This window comes from Pithys albifrons, chromosome 26 (genome assembly GCF_047495875.1).
Source record: "Pithys albifrons albifrons isolate INPA30051 chromosome 26, PitAlb_v1, whole genome shotgun sequence".
NCBI lineage: Eukaryota > Metazoa > Chordata > Aves > Passeriformes > Thamnophilidae > Pithys > Pithys albifrons.
Window position 1 is genome coordinate 3,690,214 of NC_092483.1, and position 16,524 is coordinate 3,706,737.

A 16,524-nucleotide genomic window follows, 5' to 3' on the forward strand; every position below is an offset into this window, starting at 1 on the left:
GTGGGTGGCATCCCTGCCCATGGCAGGGGGGGTTGGAACTGGATGATCTTTAAGGTCCCTACCAAACCAAACCTTTCTATGATTCTATGATCAAATGCTGCCTTCTCCACTACCCCACAACACTGCAGAGTACTGAACAGGAAGGACTGTTCCTATTCTGCAAGCATAACCTTAATCTTAACCTAATCATCTAATGTTCTGCAACCAAAATATCAAAAGCTTGTAGCAGGAAAAAAAAATTGATGCACTGTGCTTTGCTAGAAAGCTTTCACTAGCAGTAATTTATAGCCTGCCAAAAAGAGAGATGTTACATAGTTCTGGAAAAAAGGCAAAATGAATCACCTGCATGGGGACTCAAAGATAATGACATTTCACTAAGATCCAAAGGAACAAAAAAAATATCTTCAGCTAAAAGCTGCAAGCCCTCACTTGAAATATGTATTTGCCTTCAAAGGGAAAATTCCGCTTTTATTCAAAGTTACAAACCTTTATTGGCAGTATTTCTCCACTCAAAATAACCCCAACAACCAAGAATTCTAGTCTTTCAGCCTTTAAAATAAAAAGCTTGTTTGTTATTATCTAAAGACAATAAAAGATTTGCAGGCAGAAAAGCACAGGTTTACTTCTATTTATGGAGCAAGCATGTTTCACCTTTGCCCTTCAGCTGCTGCAGTTCAAAATGTTTCACTGTTTTCAAACCAGCACATTTTCAATGTGCAGAAGCTTTGCATTCTATAAAAATACATTTAGAAAAGCAGTTAGAGGATTAAGACAACATATCAAACATTCATGCAAAGTTATTTTGTTTATGCTGAACACCTCAGAAACAAATATGGCATGAAAACGATTAAAAGGCAAAAAATAGCTTTTTCAGCTGATGTACTTCTGGAAACAAACTGTGCCAAAAGTGCCATCAGGAGGAAAGCATTAAGTCACTGCAAATTAAGTTTGCCAAAATATGTTTGACAGCATACAAGTAAATCTGGGACCATAAAGATGCCCGATAAACAAAAATTCACAGAATCACAGAATGTCTGGGGTTGGAAGGGACCTCTGGGAGTTCGTCTGGTCCAATCCCCCTTGCTAAAGCAGGTTCACCTAGAGCACATTGCACAGGATTGCATCCAGGTGGGTTTTGAATATCTCCAGTGAGGGAGACTCCCCAGTCTCTCTGGACAATCTGTTCCAGTGCACAGTAAAGAAGTTCTGCATGTTCAGGTGGAACTTCACATTACAACAATGTAGTATTTGCCAGCCCAAGTATATATGCTTCAGACATCCTTCTGAGTTTTATCATAGAAAAGAAATAATTTAAAACAAAAGAACCTTTAAACTGGAAGGCACTAAAGAGGAGAAATGACAGTGGAATGCAGGGAAACCCCAGCAGGTTGTCTTTCAGTTACTCAAGTCAAAAGCAAATTTTGAAATAGAAGGTCCACTAATTCAACAGCATAAGCAGCAAATTTACTGCACTAAATAAGCATTAACAATAGCATTTCACAAACTTAATTAGTTTCTACTGTCACCCTATGTTACAAAGCATCTTCCTCAATCTACCCAAGTCTGAAGCTATACTTTCAAAGACAGTGACCAAAATGAGCAAAACCTAATCATAACAAGCAGCCATGTAAAATGCTGTGAGGGAGAGAAATTTCATGCTGAGATTTCACATTGCTGTAACTCAGGGAAATTATAAAAATAATTCAAAATTCTCAAGTGTAAAAAGCAATCAAAGAAAAAACCCTCTCATTCAAGGGGAGCTGCATCCATTTATTTAGTCAAAAATACAGCAATGTATTATGAAGTGAACTTTAACTGAAAAATTACTTTGAGGATCTGGGAGGGAGCACAGCCAGGACAGCTGACCTGGACTGGCCAAAGGGATATTCCATACCATAGAACATAATCTTCAGTATATAAACTTGGTGGAGTTGGCCAACAGCCACAGATCACTGCTCAGGGATGGGCTGCACATCAGTCAGCAGGTGGGGAGCAATTATATTGTACATCACTTGTTTCTCTTGGGTTTTATTCCTCTCCCTATCTCCTTTTAATTACAATAATTATAATTATTATTATTATATTTTATTTGGTTTCAGTTATTAAACTATTCTTATTCTATTCTTATAGAAGAGAGTACAAATATACACTCACACAAGTCTGCAACACACAACAAATTCCTCACTTGTTAACGAACACACAAACTCTACTATCTTAACTACACATTACTTAAGAAGAAGCTTATTCCCCAGGGAGACAAACTCAAACAGAAAGGAGAGACTCAGAACAACACATTTTACTTTCCTGAAGTACCCTGTGAGCCAGTGGTGGGCCTGGTCCTCTCCATCCCCCCTGGGACAGCATCGTGCGTCCTCCCAAGAGGAGGGCTGAGAAGCGACTGCCTTAACCACTCCCACACTGGTTCCTACTTTCCTGGAGATGATGTCATAATGTGGTATGGAATACAAAATTACTGGCTAGAAGAGGTCAGCTGTTAGCTCAGCCCAGCTCAAGTCAGCTGACAGCTTTGACCTAGTCCAGACTTCAGAGCCCAAATCTAGGCCCACCTAGGTGAACCCATGACATTCGAGATAATGACAGATCTGACCAGAGTGTGTGAAAACAAAATTGTTATAAGCATTTATTCTATTAGTTTAATAGTTGCTGGTCACAATGTTGTTTTGTTTGCTCTCAGAGTTCCCATGAGTGTTCCTGCATGTGAGCTCACTGGTGTTCTTGCTATATGTGTTCTCTGTGTTGTTGTTTATCCTCCATGAGGCCTGGGCTAAGGTTACCATTCTGTTTTTCTTTGCAGTAGTGGCTTATGATATGATAGAATTGCTGGTCATGAACCTAATCTGGTATGTGTACTCAGCATTGCCATTGCCTCTGTACTTTGGGAGTTATTTAGTGGGAGCTATTAATAATTAGACCTTTTGTCTTTTTTTTTCCTTGGAGAGCCAACTTATGGGAGAAACATATTCCAACATCTCATTTCTGTATTTCTTTCTTTCCTTCCGACAGCTTCCTTCTCCTCCAGGCTGGCAACAGTAGTGTTTGAGAATTTTAAAGGTTTTGCATATCCTTTGAATAACCTTGAAACCATCCTGGCCCTTTTGGTAGGAATCAGCATGTTGCTGCATATGGTTCAGGTCTTGTTTAGGGTTAAGGAACCATCTGTAGTCACCCCAACCACCATGACAAGCACTGCAGCTCAAAGGAGGAGGAGAGGGACTCAAACTCCAGCAACAGGCACCGCAGCTACTCAAACTCCAGTGACAAGAACTATGTGGCCACTCAAACTCTGGAGACAGGTGTTGTGGCTGCTTTCATCCCCACTACAAGCACTGTGGCAACTAAAATTCTGATGTCAAGCATTGTGGCTGCTCAAACCCTGGCAACAAGCACTACAAACAGTCAGATCCCAGCAATGGGTAATGGAGCTGAAGAGGTGGGCAAACCTGTGCTTGTATCAGTCACCCCTATACACAAGAAGAAATGGACAACAAAAGGCATCTTGTTTAGTAAAGGAGGATGAAGAAGGGCCATCACAGGAACAGGAGGAAGAGGCAGAACAAGACAAAGAGATAACTGCTTGATCGTTATCCTTGAGCAAGCTGCAGGAGATACAAAAATATTTCAGCCATCATCCAGGTGAGCACATTATCACCTGGTTGTTCCGATGCTGGGGTAACAGGCCCAGCAGTTTGGAATTACAGGATAGGGAAGCCAAGCAGCTGGGATCACTTTCTAGGGAAGCAGGCATTGACAAGGCAATTGGAAGAGGGACATGAGTCAACCTCTGGAGGTGACTCCTGTCAAGAATGAAGGAGAGGCATTTGTTCAAGGAAGATGCTATATGTCACCCAGACAAGCAGACTGCAGTAGAAAAAGGTATCCAGTACCTGAGTGAATTAGCCACGCTACAGATGATTTTTTTGACTGGAGCAACAGCAGTCACCCACAGATGCAGACGAAGTCCAGTGCTTACTACCCACGTGGCAGAATGGAATGCACCATCGTCGCACACCAACCCATTGGCAACAATGAGCTGGAAAGACAATGCACCACAACAGTGGATGAAATGGCTCACCAATTCCAGGAATACGAAGACAATCCCTCTGACTCCCTTATCTTGGCTGTGGAAAAACTGTACCAGGAGTTCCAGCAATTCAAAGAGGATATGTACTACTCCCTACATGTACAGATCCACATCTCAGCTATTAACAGGAAGCATCCTTTCACTCAAAAGGGAGGATATAGAAGATACATGCCATGAGGTACCCTGTGGTTTTACCTGCGGGACCATGGACAAGACATGAGGAAGTGGGATGGAAAACCTACCTCAACCCTAGGGGCACAGGTACATGAATTGCAAGGAAAAACAATCAGAAATGGGGGTTCCTCTGGGAAAACTCCCACTCCAGTCTCCACTGAGCAGTTTCCCAAGCAGAACGGATGATTTTACTTCCAGTTCTATGGAAAGGAAGTCTAATCTGCTTCTACAAGAAGTAAGTGGAGAATCATATGACCAGGACTAGAGGTGTCCTGCCTCCAGCCAGGTACAGGAAAGGGACAACCAGGTTTACTGGACTGTGTGGATCTGATGGCCTGGCACCTCAGCCTCACAGGAGTACAAGTTTCTAGCAGATACTGGTGCACAGTGTATCCTAATGCCATCAAGCTATGCAGGGACAGAACCCATCTGTATTTCTGAATTGACAAGAGGATCCCAACAGCTGACTGTATTGGAGGCTGAAATCAGCCTGGCTGGGAATGAGTGGCAAAAGCACCCCATTGGGACTGGCCCAGAGGCTCTGTGCATCCTTGGGATAGACTATCTCAGGAGAGGGTATTTCAAGGACCCCAAAGGGTACTGGCAGGCTTTCAGTATAGCTGTCTTGGAGATGGGGGAAATTAAGCAGCTGTCTACTTTGCCCAGTCTCTCAGAGAACCCTTCTGCTGTGGGGTTGCTGAAGGTTGAAGAACAGCAGGTGCCGATCACTACCACAACGGTGCACTGGAGGCAATATTGCATAAACTGAGGCTCCGTGATCTCCATACATAAGCTGGTTCGTCAACTGGTGAGCCAAGGAGTGACCAGCACGATCCACTCACCCTTTACTAGTCCCTTATGGCCAGTGAGAAAGTCTGATGGAGAATGGAGGCCAACAATAGACTATCATGGCCCTGAACGAAGTCACACTACCACTGAGTGCTGCTGTGCCGGATATACTGGAACTTCAATACAAATCAAAGGTAGCCCAGTGGTGCCACAGTTGATATTGCCAATGCGTTTTTCTCAATCTCTCTAGCAGCAGAGTGCAGGCCACAGTTTGCTTTCACTTGGAATCAACTGCCCTGGGGGTGGAAACACAGCCCTACTATCTGCAATGGACTGATCCAGACCACACTAGAACAGGGTGAAGCTCTGGAAAACCTGCAACATGTTGATGACATCATTGTGTGGGGCAATACAGAAGAAGAAATTTTTGAGAGAGGGAAGAAAATTGTCCAAATCCTTCTGAAAGTCATTTTGCCATAAAACAAAGTAAGGTCAATAGACCTGGACAGGAGATCCAGTTTTTAGTAATAAAATGGCAAGATGGACATCATCAGATGCCAATGGATGTGATTAAAAAGATAATAGTGATGTCTCCACCAACTAGTAAGAACGAACCACAAGCATTGTGGAATTTTGGAGAATGCACATTCCAAATTACAGTCTGATTGTCAGTCTTCGCTATCAAGTGACCTGGAAGAATGATTTGCAATGGGGACCTGAGCAATGACAAGCCTTAGAACAAATCAAGCATGAAATAGTTCATGCAGTAGCCCTCAGGCCAGTCAGCCAGTTCTCAACCCACCTCACTGTCCACTCATCCAGTCCACACTTCCTGAGCTTGCCTATGAGGATGTTGTGAGAGAAAGTGTTCAAAGCCTTGCTGAAGTCCAGGTAGACAATATCCACTGCTCTACCCTCATCCATCCAGATAATTCTTTCACCATAGAAGGCAATCAGGTTGGTCAAGCATGATTTTCCTTTAGTGAATCCATGCTGACTACTCCTGATTACCTTCTTGTCATCCATGTGGTTAAAAATGGCCTCCAGAATGAGGCACTCCATCACCTTTCCAGGGATTGAGGTGAGGCTGACTGGCCAGTAGTTCCCTGGGATCTCCTTCTTGCCCTTTTTGAAGACTGAGATAACATTTGCTTTCTTCCAGGCCTTGGGCACCTCTCCTGATCTCCATGACCTTTCAAAGATCATTGTGGGTGGCCTCACTATGGTGTCCGCCCATCACGTCAGGGCTCATGGACTTGTGGGTGTCAAGTTTGCCTAGGTGTTCTCTGACCCAATCATCCTTGACCAAGGGAAAGTCTTCCTTCCAACATTCCTTTTTCCTGATCTCCTGGGTCAGAGATCCCTGAGAGCTGGTCTTGTCAGTGAAGACTGATGCAAAGAAGGCATTCAGTACCTCTGCCTTCTCTGCGTCCTCTGTTACCAGGGCCCCATCTCCATTTATTAATGTGCCCACATTATCCTTTACTTTCTTTTTGCTATTGATGTATTTGAAGAAGCCCTTTTTGTTATCCTTGACAGCCTTGGCCAGATTTAATTCCAGATGGGCCTTGGCCTTCCTGTCTCATTTCTACTTACTCTGACAACCTCTCTCTATTCATTCCAAGTGGCCTGACCCTGCTTCCACCTCCTGTATGTTTCCTGGTTTTGCTTGAGTAATGAATGACGAGTTCAATATTCATGCATGCAGGTTTCTTGCCCCCTTTGCCTGATTTCTTGCTCATTGGGATGCATTGTTGTTGAGCCTGGAGGAAAGGACCCTTGAATATAAACCTTCCTTGCAGGGCCTGTTGCCATGGGATTCTTCCAGGAAGATCCCTGAAGAGGCTAATGTTAGCTCTCCTGAAGTCCATGGTTACAATCTTACTTGCTGCCCTGCTTCCTCCTCACCCAATACTGAACTCCACAATCTTATGGTCACTACAGCCAAGGCTGCCCCCGACCTTCACATCTCCAACAAGGCCTTCCCTGTTTGTTAGTATTAGGTCAAGCAGCACACCATTCCTTGTGGGATCCTCCACTACCTGTGATAAGAAGTTGTCATCAATGCTTTCCAGGAACCTCCTGGACTGTTTGTACTTTGTTCTGTAGCTTCTCCAGCAGATGTCAGGGTAGTTAAAGTCCCCCACAAGAAACAGGGCCTGTGACTATGAGGCTGCTTCTATTTGCCTGTAGAAGGCCTCATCCACTTCTTCCTCCTTCTCAGGCGGCCTTTACCAAACACCCACAACAGTGTCACCCTTACTAGTCTGCCCTTTTATCCTAACCCGTAAGCTCTCGACTCACTTGTCGTCTACCCCAAGACAGAACTCGATACATTCCAAGTGTAGCCTCACATAGAGGGCAACTCCCTGATCGCGTCTTCCTGGTCTGTGTCTCCTAAACAGCGAGTAGCCCTTCGTGACAACATTCCAGTTGTGAGCTATCCCACCACGTCTCCGTATTCGCAATGAGATCAAAGCCCTGTGACTGCACACAGATCTCTAGTTCCTCCTGTTTGTTCCCCATACTGCGTGCGTTGCTCTACAGGCACTATATAGAGGTATTTGAGTGTGTCAATATCCCAGTAGGGGTGCAAGGGGATGCCCCATAGTCCTGTCTTGTAGTTTTGTCTTTGACTGCTTGTACTTACAGGAGTTATTCCCCCTTAAACCTCCTTTTGCTACTTGGGTGGTCACTATAGCTCTCCCCTTCCCACACCTTATTTCTGTTGAGCCTGACTTTGTCCCCATCCCCTTTCAAATCTAGTTTAAAGCTCTCAACAAGCCCTGATAACTCCTGAGCTAAGATCCTTTTTCCCCTTTGAGACAGGTGGACCCCATCTGTTACCAGCAGGCTGAGCGTCATGTAAACTGAACCATGATCAAAACCCCCAAATTCTGCTGGTAACATCAGTCCTGAAGCCAGGTATTCATCTGCATGATTTTCCTGTTTCTTGCCCCATCATTCCCTGCAACTGACAGGACAGAAGAGAACACAACTAGTGCTCCAGTTACCTTGACCAGTTGTCCTTAGGCCCCAGGGTCCCTCTAGATTGTCTGCAGCCTTCTTGTTGGGACCTCATTGCTGCCTATCTGGAAAACCCGTGGTGGGTAATAGTCAGTGGACTATACCAGGCTGGGAAGTTTCTTGGTCATGTCCCTTACCTGGGCACCAGGGAGGCAGCACAGTTCCCTATGGGTTGGGTCTGGTTGGCATGTCGGGCCCTCCATTCCTCTCAAAAGGGAGTCACCAACAGCAACTACCCTTCTTTTTTTCTTAATTGAGGAGGTCATGATGCAGGGGATAGGTTGCTCTGCCCTGGGTGATGCCTCCATCCTGGAAGAACCTTCATCCACATTCTCATTTCCTTGGTGCTCAGATTCCAGGGCCTCATAAGGGCACCTGGGAAGGTAAGGTAGGTCAGGAGGAGAACTGCCTGCCAGAAACCCATTTCCACTCCCCTTTGCCTCTAAGGTCCCCTCCTTCTGCCTGATGGTGAGAGGTGGGGATCCATTTCTTCTTGTGAAGTAGATGGCAAGTGCATTTGTCTAAAGCATGGTAGCGTGCAGCTCCACCAGTTAATCTTTTCCTTAGAGTCCCTAATACTTCTTAGTTTTCCTACTTCATTTCTCAGTTCTACCACCAGGCTGAGCAGATCGTCCACCTGATCGCGCCTCACACAGCTGTTCTCTCTGCTGCCTTCTGAGAGCAGCACCAGGCTCTGGCACTCCCTGCAGCCTGAGACCTGGACCCATGCATGCTTTCATGGGAGCTCCATCTGGGTTACCACATGCTTTCTGGTGTGCGGAGAGGAAGCAACTTGTGTCCAAGTGGACACCATACTTGAGCTCCCTCAGCAAGGGCAATGACCACCAACTGAGCTAACTGCTTGAGCTGGCACTGCCTCAACACCCTTCCTGTGTGAACTGCTGCAGGGTGAGAATAGTTACTGAGTTAAATCGTATGATGTTAATTGCTATGTAATACTGCATATCATCACTTCTATAGCAGCTATATGCCCATCACGACGCTGAACACCTTGCAACACCTGTCTCCACCATTCTGGATTTAGGGATCTGAACCCAAATTCCTTTCAATCTCCACATTAATGAAAGATGAACTTTGATGAAAATGGATAAGCACAGTAGTGATTGAATCAGAACTGCTTTCAACATGCAACAACACCACACACCATCTTTCCTGCCTAAGGCCATGCACTAAATGAACTCAGTGGACTTTTATAGGGATGGTCCACATAGACTAAGGGAAAGCTATCTGTGGGTATATTTATGAAAAGACGGGAAAGGTGATGGGATATTGCAAAGTATGGGACCTGGCATGACAAATGGTATGGAATAATGGGTGGATACTGTCCTGGTTTCAGCTGGGATAGATTTAATTTAACCCATGAGGTTTACTTTTTTTACTATTTCTCCTCCCCATCAGGGGGTAGGTGGTGAGCAATCTTCTGCCTGGTTGTCAGCTGGGGTTAAACCATGACTCTGTTCAAAAATTCCAATAACATGACATCAAAACAAACACATTACCAGCTTGAAGAATAGCAAACTATTCTTATTGTTGAGGAATACACCTAGGGCCAGTAGCTTGGTTTGCAGGTGCAGTACAAGCTGCGGGTTGTGCCCTGGGTGGGGGAAATGGTTGGAACCCCAGGCAAGGAGCCCTGAACAGGCACCAATCCTTTGCCTAACAAAGGGCAAGCAGACCTGTGGGCACTGGCCAGTCAATCACCCAGAGACCCTGCAGAAGCCGATGAACAATGAGAAGACTCCAGACCCAAAAATCACCATTGGAACGGGTGCATAGACTGTAATAAAAGTCCAGGGATTCATTTGTTTGGAGTCCCTCCCAGGAGGTACCAGCTCGAGCTGTTATTGTGTCAGTGCACCATGATTAAATTACTTAAAGGAACCAGAGGTCTGACACTGCTATGGGAAACCTGGGGTGGAGCCAGTAAGGAAACCTTGTCTGACTATGTGAATGTGGGGTGTGTAGGGAGTCAAACAGGGCATCTGTTGGCTCACTGTAGCATCCCACTGTGAAAGGGCTTTGGTCCCAGCAGTTAAAATCTTGGGTGATGTGAGTGTGACTATTGGAGTCTCCTGAATGGTCAGATAGGAAAGTTTCCTTAACACTTATAAACATACAATAATAATACTTTAACAAAATTTATTAATAGAAATCCAAACCTGAAAATGTATCTTTGCTGTCAAGAATTCTAATGATAATAAAAATAATCAGTTTAAGTTCACACTTGCAATTGAAAGCTTTGATTGAAATGCAACCATAGCTTAATACTGGGCAATGTTTATTCTTTAAAGAAAATACAAAAAGATCAGAACTGGATTACAGAAATACCCTAAAGCTTAAAAAACCCCAGTGCCTTTCAATAGTTTTCTGCCATGTACCTTTTGAGAGCACCATGCATTTCTCATCTGCTAGGTACACATTATCTTAAAATTAGAAAATGTGTTATCAACTGTATTTGGAAGTGTTCTTTAATATTTATCCACTGACCTTTTTTGAAGTACTTTACAAAATCACCTTTACAGTCCTATTTTAAAAACAAACAAAAAATAGCTGTCTTATGTTCCCAGAAGAAAAGGACCAGCAGATGAGGTTACTTATAGACAAGAAAAAAAAAGGAAGAGCTTATTTCAAGTGCTAGAGAATCTTCAGTGAGCAAGATCTATGTAGGTAACTTCCTCCTATGTAACTTAAAGTTGGCAATCAGGATCATACCCTCCATCTTTAAGAGTCATTTAAATTAACTTGCAGACCTGCAAGCTGAGATTTATTCAGACTACTATATTACTTGGTAAACACATCATAACTGCGTAAAGTGGGAAAACACCTCTGCTTCATCTTGTCTACCAATCAACAAGAAAAAATGCTTATACAAATAGCTCTCAACTGTGATCATTAGCTATATTTTCATAACTTAGATCAGTGCTTGCATTCCTTTCTACCCCCCAATAAGCAAAAGTCTAAACCATGTGTGGGGTGATAGCCCTGATAAACTCTTGATGAGTTGAGAGAAAACGCCTCAGCCCCCTGGAGGGGTGCTCCCAGAACCACTGTCAGAGGACAAAGACATCCCAGTGGCTTTCCAAAAGTGCTTAAGCCAGACTGATAAGATTAACAAAGGGTGGAGTGTTGTGAAGATGACATGGCCCTCCTTTGCCATATCTTCTAGGAATACAGGGAGCCCTTCAGACCTATGCTGTCTATCACCCCAAAACAAATTATTGACTAAAGCCACCCAAACCACCTAATAGAAAAATAAAAAGGTATAAAAGCAATTGAGCGCGAGCAAAAACTGGGGAGAAATGCCATCGTCTCTGTGAGGGTAGCTGAGAGCAGCTGCCCTGTCTCCTTCCACCTCTTTGGACAATGTAGGGGTGAGAAAACCATGTACTCTCTATACTCTATATTTTATACTTTACTCTCTTACAACGCCTATTATTTTATATATTCTATCCTATATCTTATGCTATGCCTGTTACGTTACACCTTATAAAGTACCTTATGCCCTTATAATATGCTTTCACTTTTACCTCACATCTACTTTGATGCTAATTTCACTAGGATATATCTCTACTCTAAAGGCACCTAGTTTACTAACTGTGTTTTGCTACTTTAATAGTAATAACAATAACTTGCTTTACACTTTGCAACTTACTAGGTATATATCTTACTTTATATTAGTTGTTGTGTTCCTTTCCAGTGTGCAGTTTCATTTCAACATGTGTGTTGATGAGAAGCAGCTCAGTTCTTTCCTTTTGCTTTGTGTTACAGAGAAGGTAGTGTGCAGGTCATTTTGTTGCTCTGTGTTACTGAGGGGGGTTCTAGATTTGTGTTTTAGGTTGTTGTGTTTCTGCTTAGTAGTTTTCTGTTGTTAGTTAAGTCTGTCATGGAGGGGGTACACTGCTGTATTGAAACTTAAGTTTGGTGTGCTTGTCTCTGTAGAATGTGTTTTATGCTGGTTTCTTTTGGGGTTTTTGGTCATCAATTAAATACAATCACACAGCTAAATGTTAACACCGGCAACACAAAACCCACAATAACTGTCACATACTTGTATTAATAAAAGTTATTTTGGGAGCTGCTGTGGAGAAAGTTCTTTTCTTGCTATTAAGTGTGATCCTCACAGCAGAGTCAAAGACCTTTCCAACCTGTGTGCTGTCCATTGTTTGACAGGCAGTGTTGGGTTCGTAAGACTTCATGTTCTAGGACGCTTATAGCTAATATCTTCATAGAGAAAGTTCTCCCTAGCTATTAAGTGTGGTCTCATAGCAGAGGTCAAAGACCCTTCCAACCTGTGTGCTGTCCATTGTTTGACAGGCAGTGTTGAGTTCATAAGACTTTGATTTTCTGGAGACGCTTATAGCTAATAAGTTCTCCCTGGCTTAAGTGTGGTCCTCACAGGAAGGTTGAAAACCTTTCCAGCCTGTGTTCTGTCCATTGTTAAACAGGCAGTGCTGGGTTCATAGAGCTTTGATTGTTCCAACTTCTCCGGGGACACCCCCTTGTCGCGGGGGAGAAGCTTGCGTGCCCTCATGAGGTTGAGAGCTATGCTGGAGGTGGTTTGTGCCGCCGGTAGGGTCTCCCATGCCAGACAGGTCTCAGCTGAAGGGTCAGACAAAGTGTGTCCACGGGCAGGATGGGCTCGCAAGCCGTCTGGCAACCATCCTAGGAGAAGGACAACTCCAACCCCAAACCCGGGCAGATGGAGCTCGTTTAGCCCTGTAAGGCCATCCATCTAAGAGAAGGATACTCTAACCAAACCTACGTCCTGAGGTATTCGCTGTCACCGTCCAAGCTCGCTAGGCCGTGGCAGATGAACCTTAGGAGTAAAGGGTGGGGCCAGTTCTGCGCACGCTGTGCCTCACCTAAAAAATCCATTGCGCAGGCTTGAAGGGTTCACCCACATTGCAAAGCCCTGTAGCGACAGGTGAGGGTCGAAAACGGCAGGTGATAGGAAGCAGCTGGAAGCCGCAGCCCCAACCCTGCATGCAGGCAGTTCAGGATATGGGTCATTAGAGAGTTGACCCTGGAGATGACAGTCTCTTGCGGCAGCATCCTGAATGACCAAGCAGCCTTTTCTAGGGACAGCACTGCTTGCTCCACACGGAGAGGGGCCTAGCAAAGGTGGCCTAAACAAAGCTCATCTCCACACCCGGTTGGATAACCGCGGCCAACCGTCATCTTCCATGCGGTCAAACAGAAACAAAGAGATTTCAAAGGCATACACCTGCCTGCAAAGGTGTGCTCAAACTAACACTTGCATGTTGGAACATCAGAACCATGCTTGATACTGGAGATAGTGGATGTCCTGAGTGTTGTTCTGCTCTAATTGCCCACGAACTGTCACGGCTCAACATTGACATTGCTGCTCTCAGTGAAGTTCGTCTTCATGAGGAAGGCAGCCTTAAAGAACATGGTGCTGGCTATACACTCTACTGGTCAGGCAAACCCAAAACCAAAAGACACCTTTCAGGAGTTGTCTTCATGATTAAAAACTCCATTGCCTCCAAACTTGAAAATCTGCTGACAGGTCATTCCGATCGCATTATGTCCTTACACCTCCCTCTACACAACAAGCAACATGTTGTTCTTTTTAGCGTATATGCCCCAACTCTCCAAGCTGACCCAGCGGAAAAAGACAAATTCTACACAGACCTGCGCGGCCTCACCCAAAATGTTCCTGCAGATGATAAGATCATAATCCTTGGTGACTTCAACGCCAGAGTAGGTAAGAATTCTGAAGCCTGGAAAGGAGTCCTGAGCAAGCATGGCGTTGGAAACTGCAACGACAACGGACGCCTCCTCCTAGAGTTTTGCGCAGAACAGCAGCTCACCATCACCAACACTAACTTTCAACAGAAAGACAGCCTGAAGACAACCTGGATGCATCCTCGATCCAAGCACTGGCACCTCATTGACTATATCTTAGTACAACAGAGAAATGTCAGTGATGTCCGTCATACTCGAGTGATGCCGAGTGCAGAATGTCAAACAGACCAACGCCTTGTGCGCTGCAAACTTAACCTCCACTTCAAGCCCAAACCTAAGAGAGGCGGCATTCCAAGGCGGAGGCTCCAAGTCAGCAATCTTCAAACAGCCACAGTGAGAGACAGCTTTCAGGGAAACCTTCAAACTAGACTCAATCCCATAGATCCCTCTCCTGAAGCGCTTTGGCAACATATTAAAAGTTGCATCCTGCAGTCCTCTGAAGAGTCCCTAGGGTTCTCCTCCAAGAAAAACAAAGACTGGTTTGATGAAAACAATCAAGAGATCCAGGAATTGCTGAAGAAGAAGAGAACTGCTCACCAACCACACCTTGCTCAGCCATCTTGCCATAGAAAAAAAGCCGCCTTTCGTCTTGCATGCAGCAAGCTCCAACAGAAACTTCGAGACATCCAGAACAAATGGTGGATCAACCTAGCAGAAAAGACACAACTATGCGCAGATTTGGGTGACCAAAGAGGATTCTATGAGGCCCTGAAAGCAGTGTACGGGCCCACACACCAGGTTCAAAGCCCCCTACTCAGTGCAGATGGTCAAATGCTTCTAACAGATAAAACCTCCATCCTGAACCGATGGTCTGAGCACTTTCAGACTCTCTTCAGTGCCAACCGTGTAGCCCAAGGCTCAGCAATTCAGCACATTACACAACAACCAGTGAAACATGAATTGGATGCAGCCCCTACTATGGGAGAGACACTTAAGGCCATACAACAGGTGAAACCTGGCAAGGCAGCTGGGGTTGATGGAATTCCACCTGAAATCTGGAAGCATGGAGGTCAAGCACTCCATGCCAAATTCCACGAGCTTGTTGTGCGTTGCTGGGAACAAGGCGAACTACCATCAGATCTCCGTGACGCAGTCATTATCACCCTGTAAAGAAGAAAGGAGAAAAATCAGACTGCTCAAATTACCGAGGTATTACTTTGCTCTCCATTGCTGGTAAAATCCTTGCAAGAATACTTCTGAACAGATTAGTACCCACTATTGCAAAAGATCTTCTACCTGAAAGCCAGTGTGGTTTCAGAGCCAATAGGAGCACCACAGACATGGTGTTTGTTCTCAGACAACTGCAAGAGAACTGTAGGGAACAGAACAAAGGTCTCTATGTAACCTTTGTTGACCTCACCAAAGCTTGACACTGTAAGCAGAAAAGGCCTGTGGCAGATCTTGGAACGTTTAGGATGTCCCCCCAAGTTCCTCAAAATGATCATCCTGCTACATGAGGATCAGCGTGGACAAGTCAGATATGGCGATGCACTCTGTGAGCCCTTTCCAATAACCAATGGTGTGAAACAAGGTTGTGTTCTTGCACCAACTCTATTCACAATCTTCTTCAGCATGATGCTCCAAAGAGCCACAGCAGACCTCGATGAAGAAAACGGCATCTACATCCGATATCGTACCGATGGAAGCCTATTCAACCTAAGGCGACTGAAGGCCCACACCAAGACCCTGAATCACCTTGTTCGTGAGCTGCTTTTTGCTGATGATGCTGCCCTCGTTGCTCACACAGAAGCAGCTCTGCAGCGCTTAACATCCTGCTTTGCAGAGGCTGCTGAGCTTTTTGGGCTTGAAGTCAGCCTGAAGAAGACGGAAGTTCTCTACCAACCTGCACCTCAAGAAGTCTTCCATAATCCTCACATCACCATAGGCAATTCAGAGCTTAAGTCAAATCAGCAGTTCACCTATCTGGGAAGTATCATTTCCTCAGAGGGTAAGATTGACAAAGAGATAGACAACAGGCTGGCAAAGGCATACAGAGCCTTCGGAAAACTCCATAAAAGAGTCTGGTCCAATAAACACCTGAAGAAAAGTACAAAGATTAGTGTCTACAGATCCACTGTACTGTCTACTCTTTCATATGGTTCTGAATCCTGGGTCATCTATCGCCACCACCTGCGGGTTCTCGAACGCTTCTATCAGCGCTGCCTCCGTTCGATCCTAAACATCCACTGGTCTGATTACGTGACCAATGTGTCTGTTCTTGAACAGGCAGGGGTCAGCAGTATCGAGGCCATGCTGATGAGAACGCAGCTGCGCTGGGCAGGGCATGTCTCCAGGATGGAGGATCACCGCCTTCCGAAGATTGTGCTCTATGGTGAACTTGCCACCGGCTGCCGCAAGAGAGGAGCCCCGAAGAAGAGATACAAGGACTCCCTGAAACAACACCTCAGCATTGGCCATATTGACTGCCACCAGTGGTCCACTCTGGCCTCCAATCGGGATTCATGGAGACACACCATTGACGACGCTGCTGCTTCCTTTGAGAATGCATGGAGAGTCAGTCTTGAGGAGAAAAGACAATGCAGAAAGAACCGTTCCTTGCCAATGTCACCTAGGGAGATGTTCCGCTGTGCCTTTTGTGACCGGACCTGCCTATCCCGTATCGGCCTTTTTAGCCACCAGCACGC

The 16,524-nt window shown here is 45.1% G+C and overlaps 1 protein-coding gene across 10 annotated transcripts in view; it reads right to left on the reverse strand.

Moving 5' to 3' along the window:
* Positions 1-16,524, reverse strand: part of LOC139683048 (zinc finger SWIM domain-containing protein 6) — a 203,492-nt gene that overhangs the window by 128,904 nt on the left and 58,064 nt on the right. Inside the window, exon 1 of one of the 10 annotated variants that reach the window (XM_071577791.1) lies at positions 3,906-3,972. The exons of the other annotated variants lie outside the window; for them this stretch is intronic. The gene's annotated coding sequence lies outside the window, so the exon portion shown is untranslated. Of the gene's footprint in view, positions 1-3,905; positions 3,973-16,524 lie in introns of those variants that run through there. 10 annotated transcript variants of the gene reach the window in all.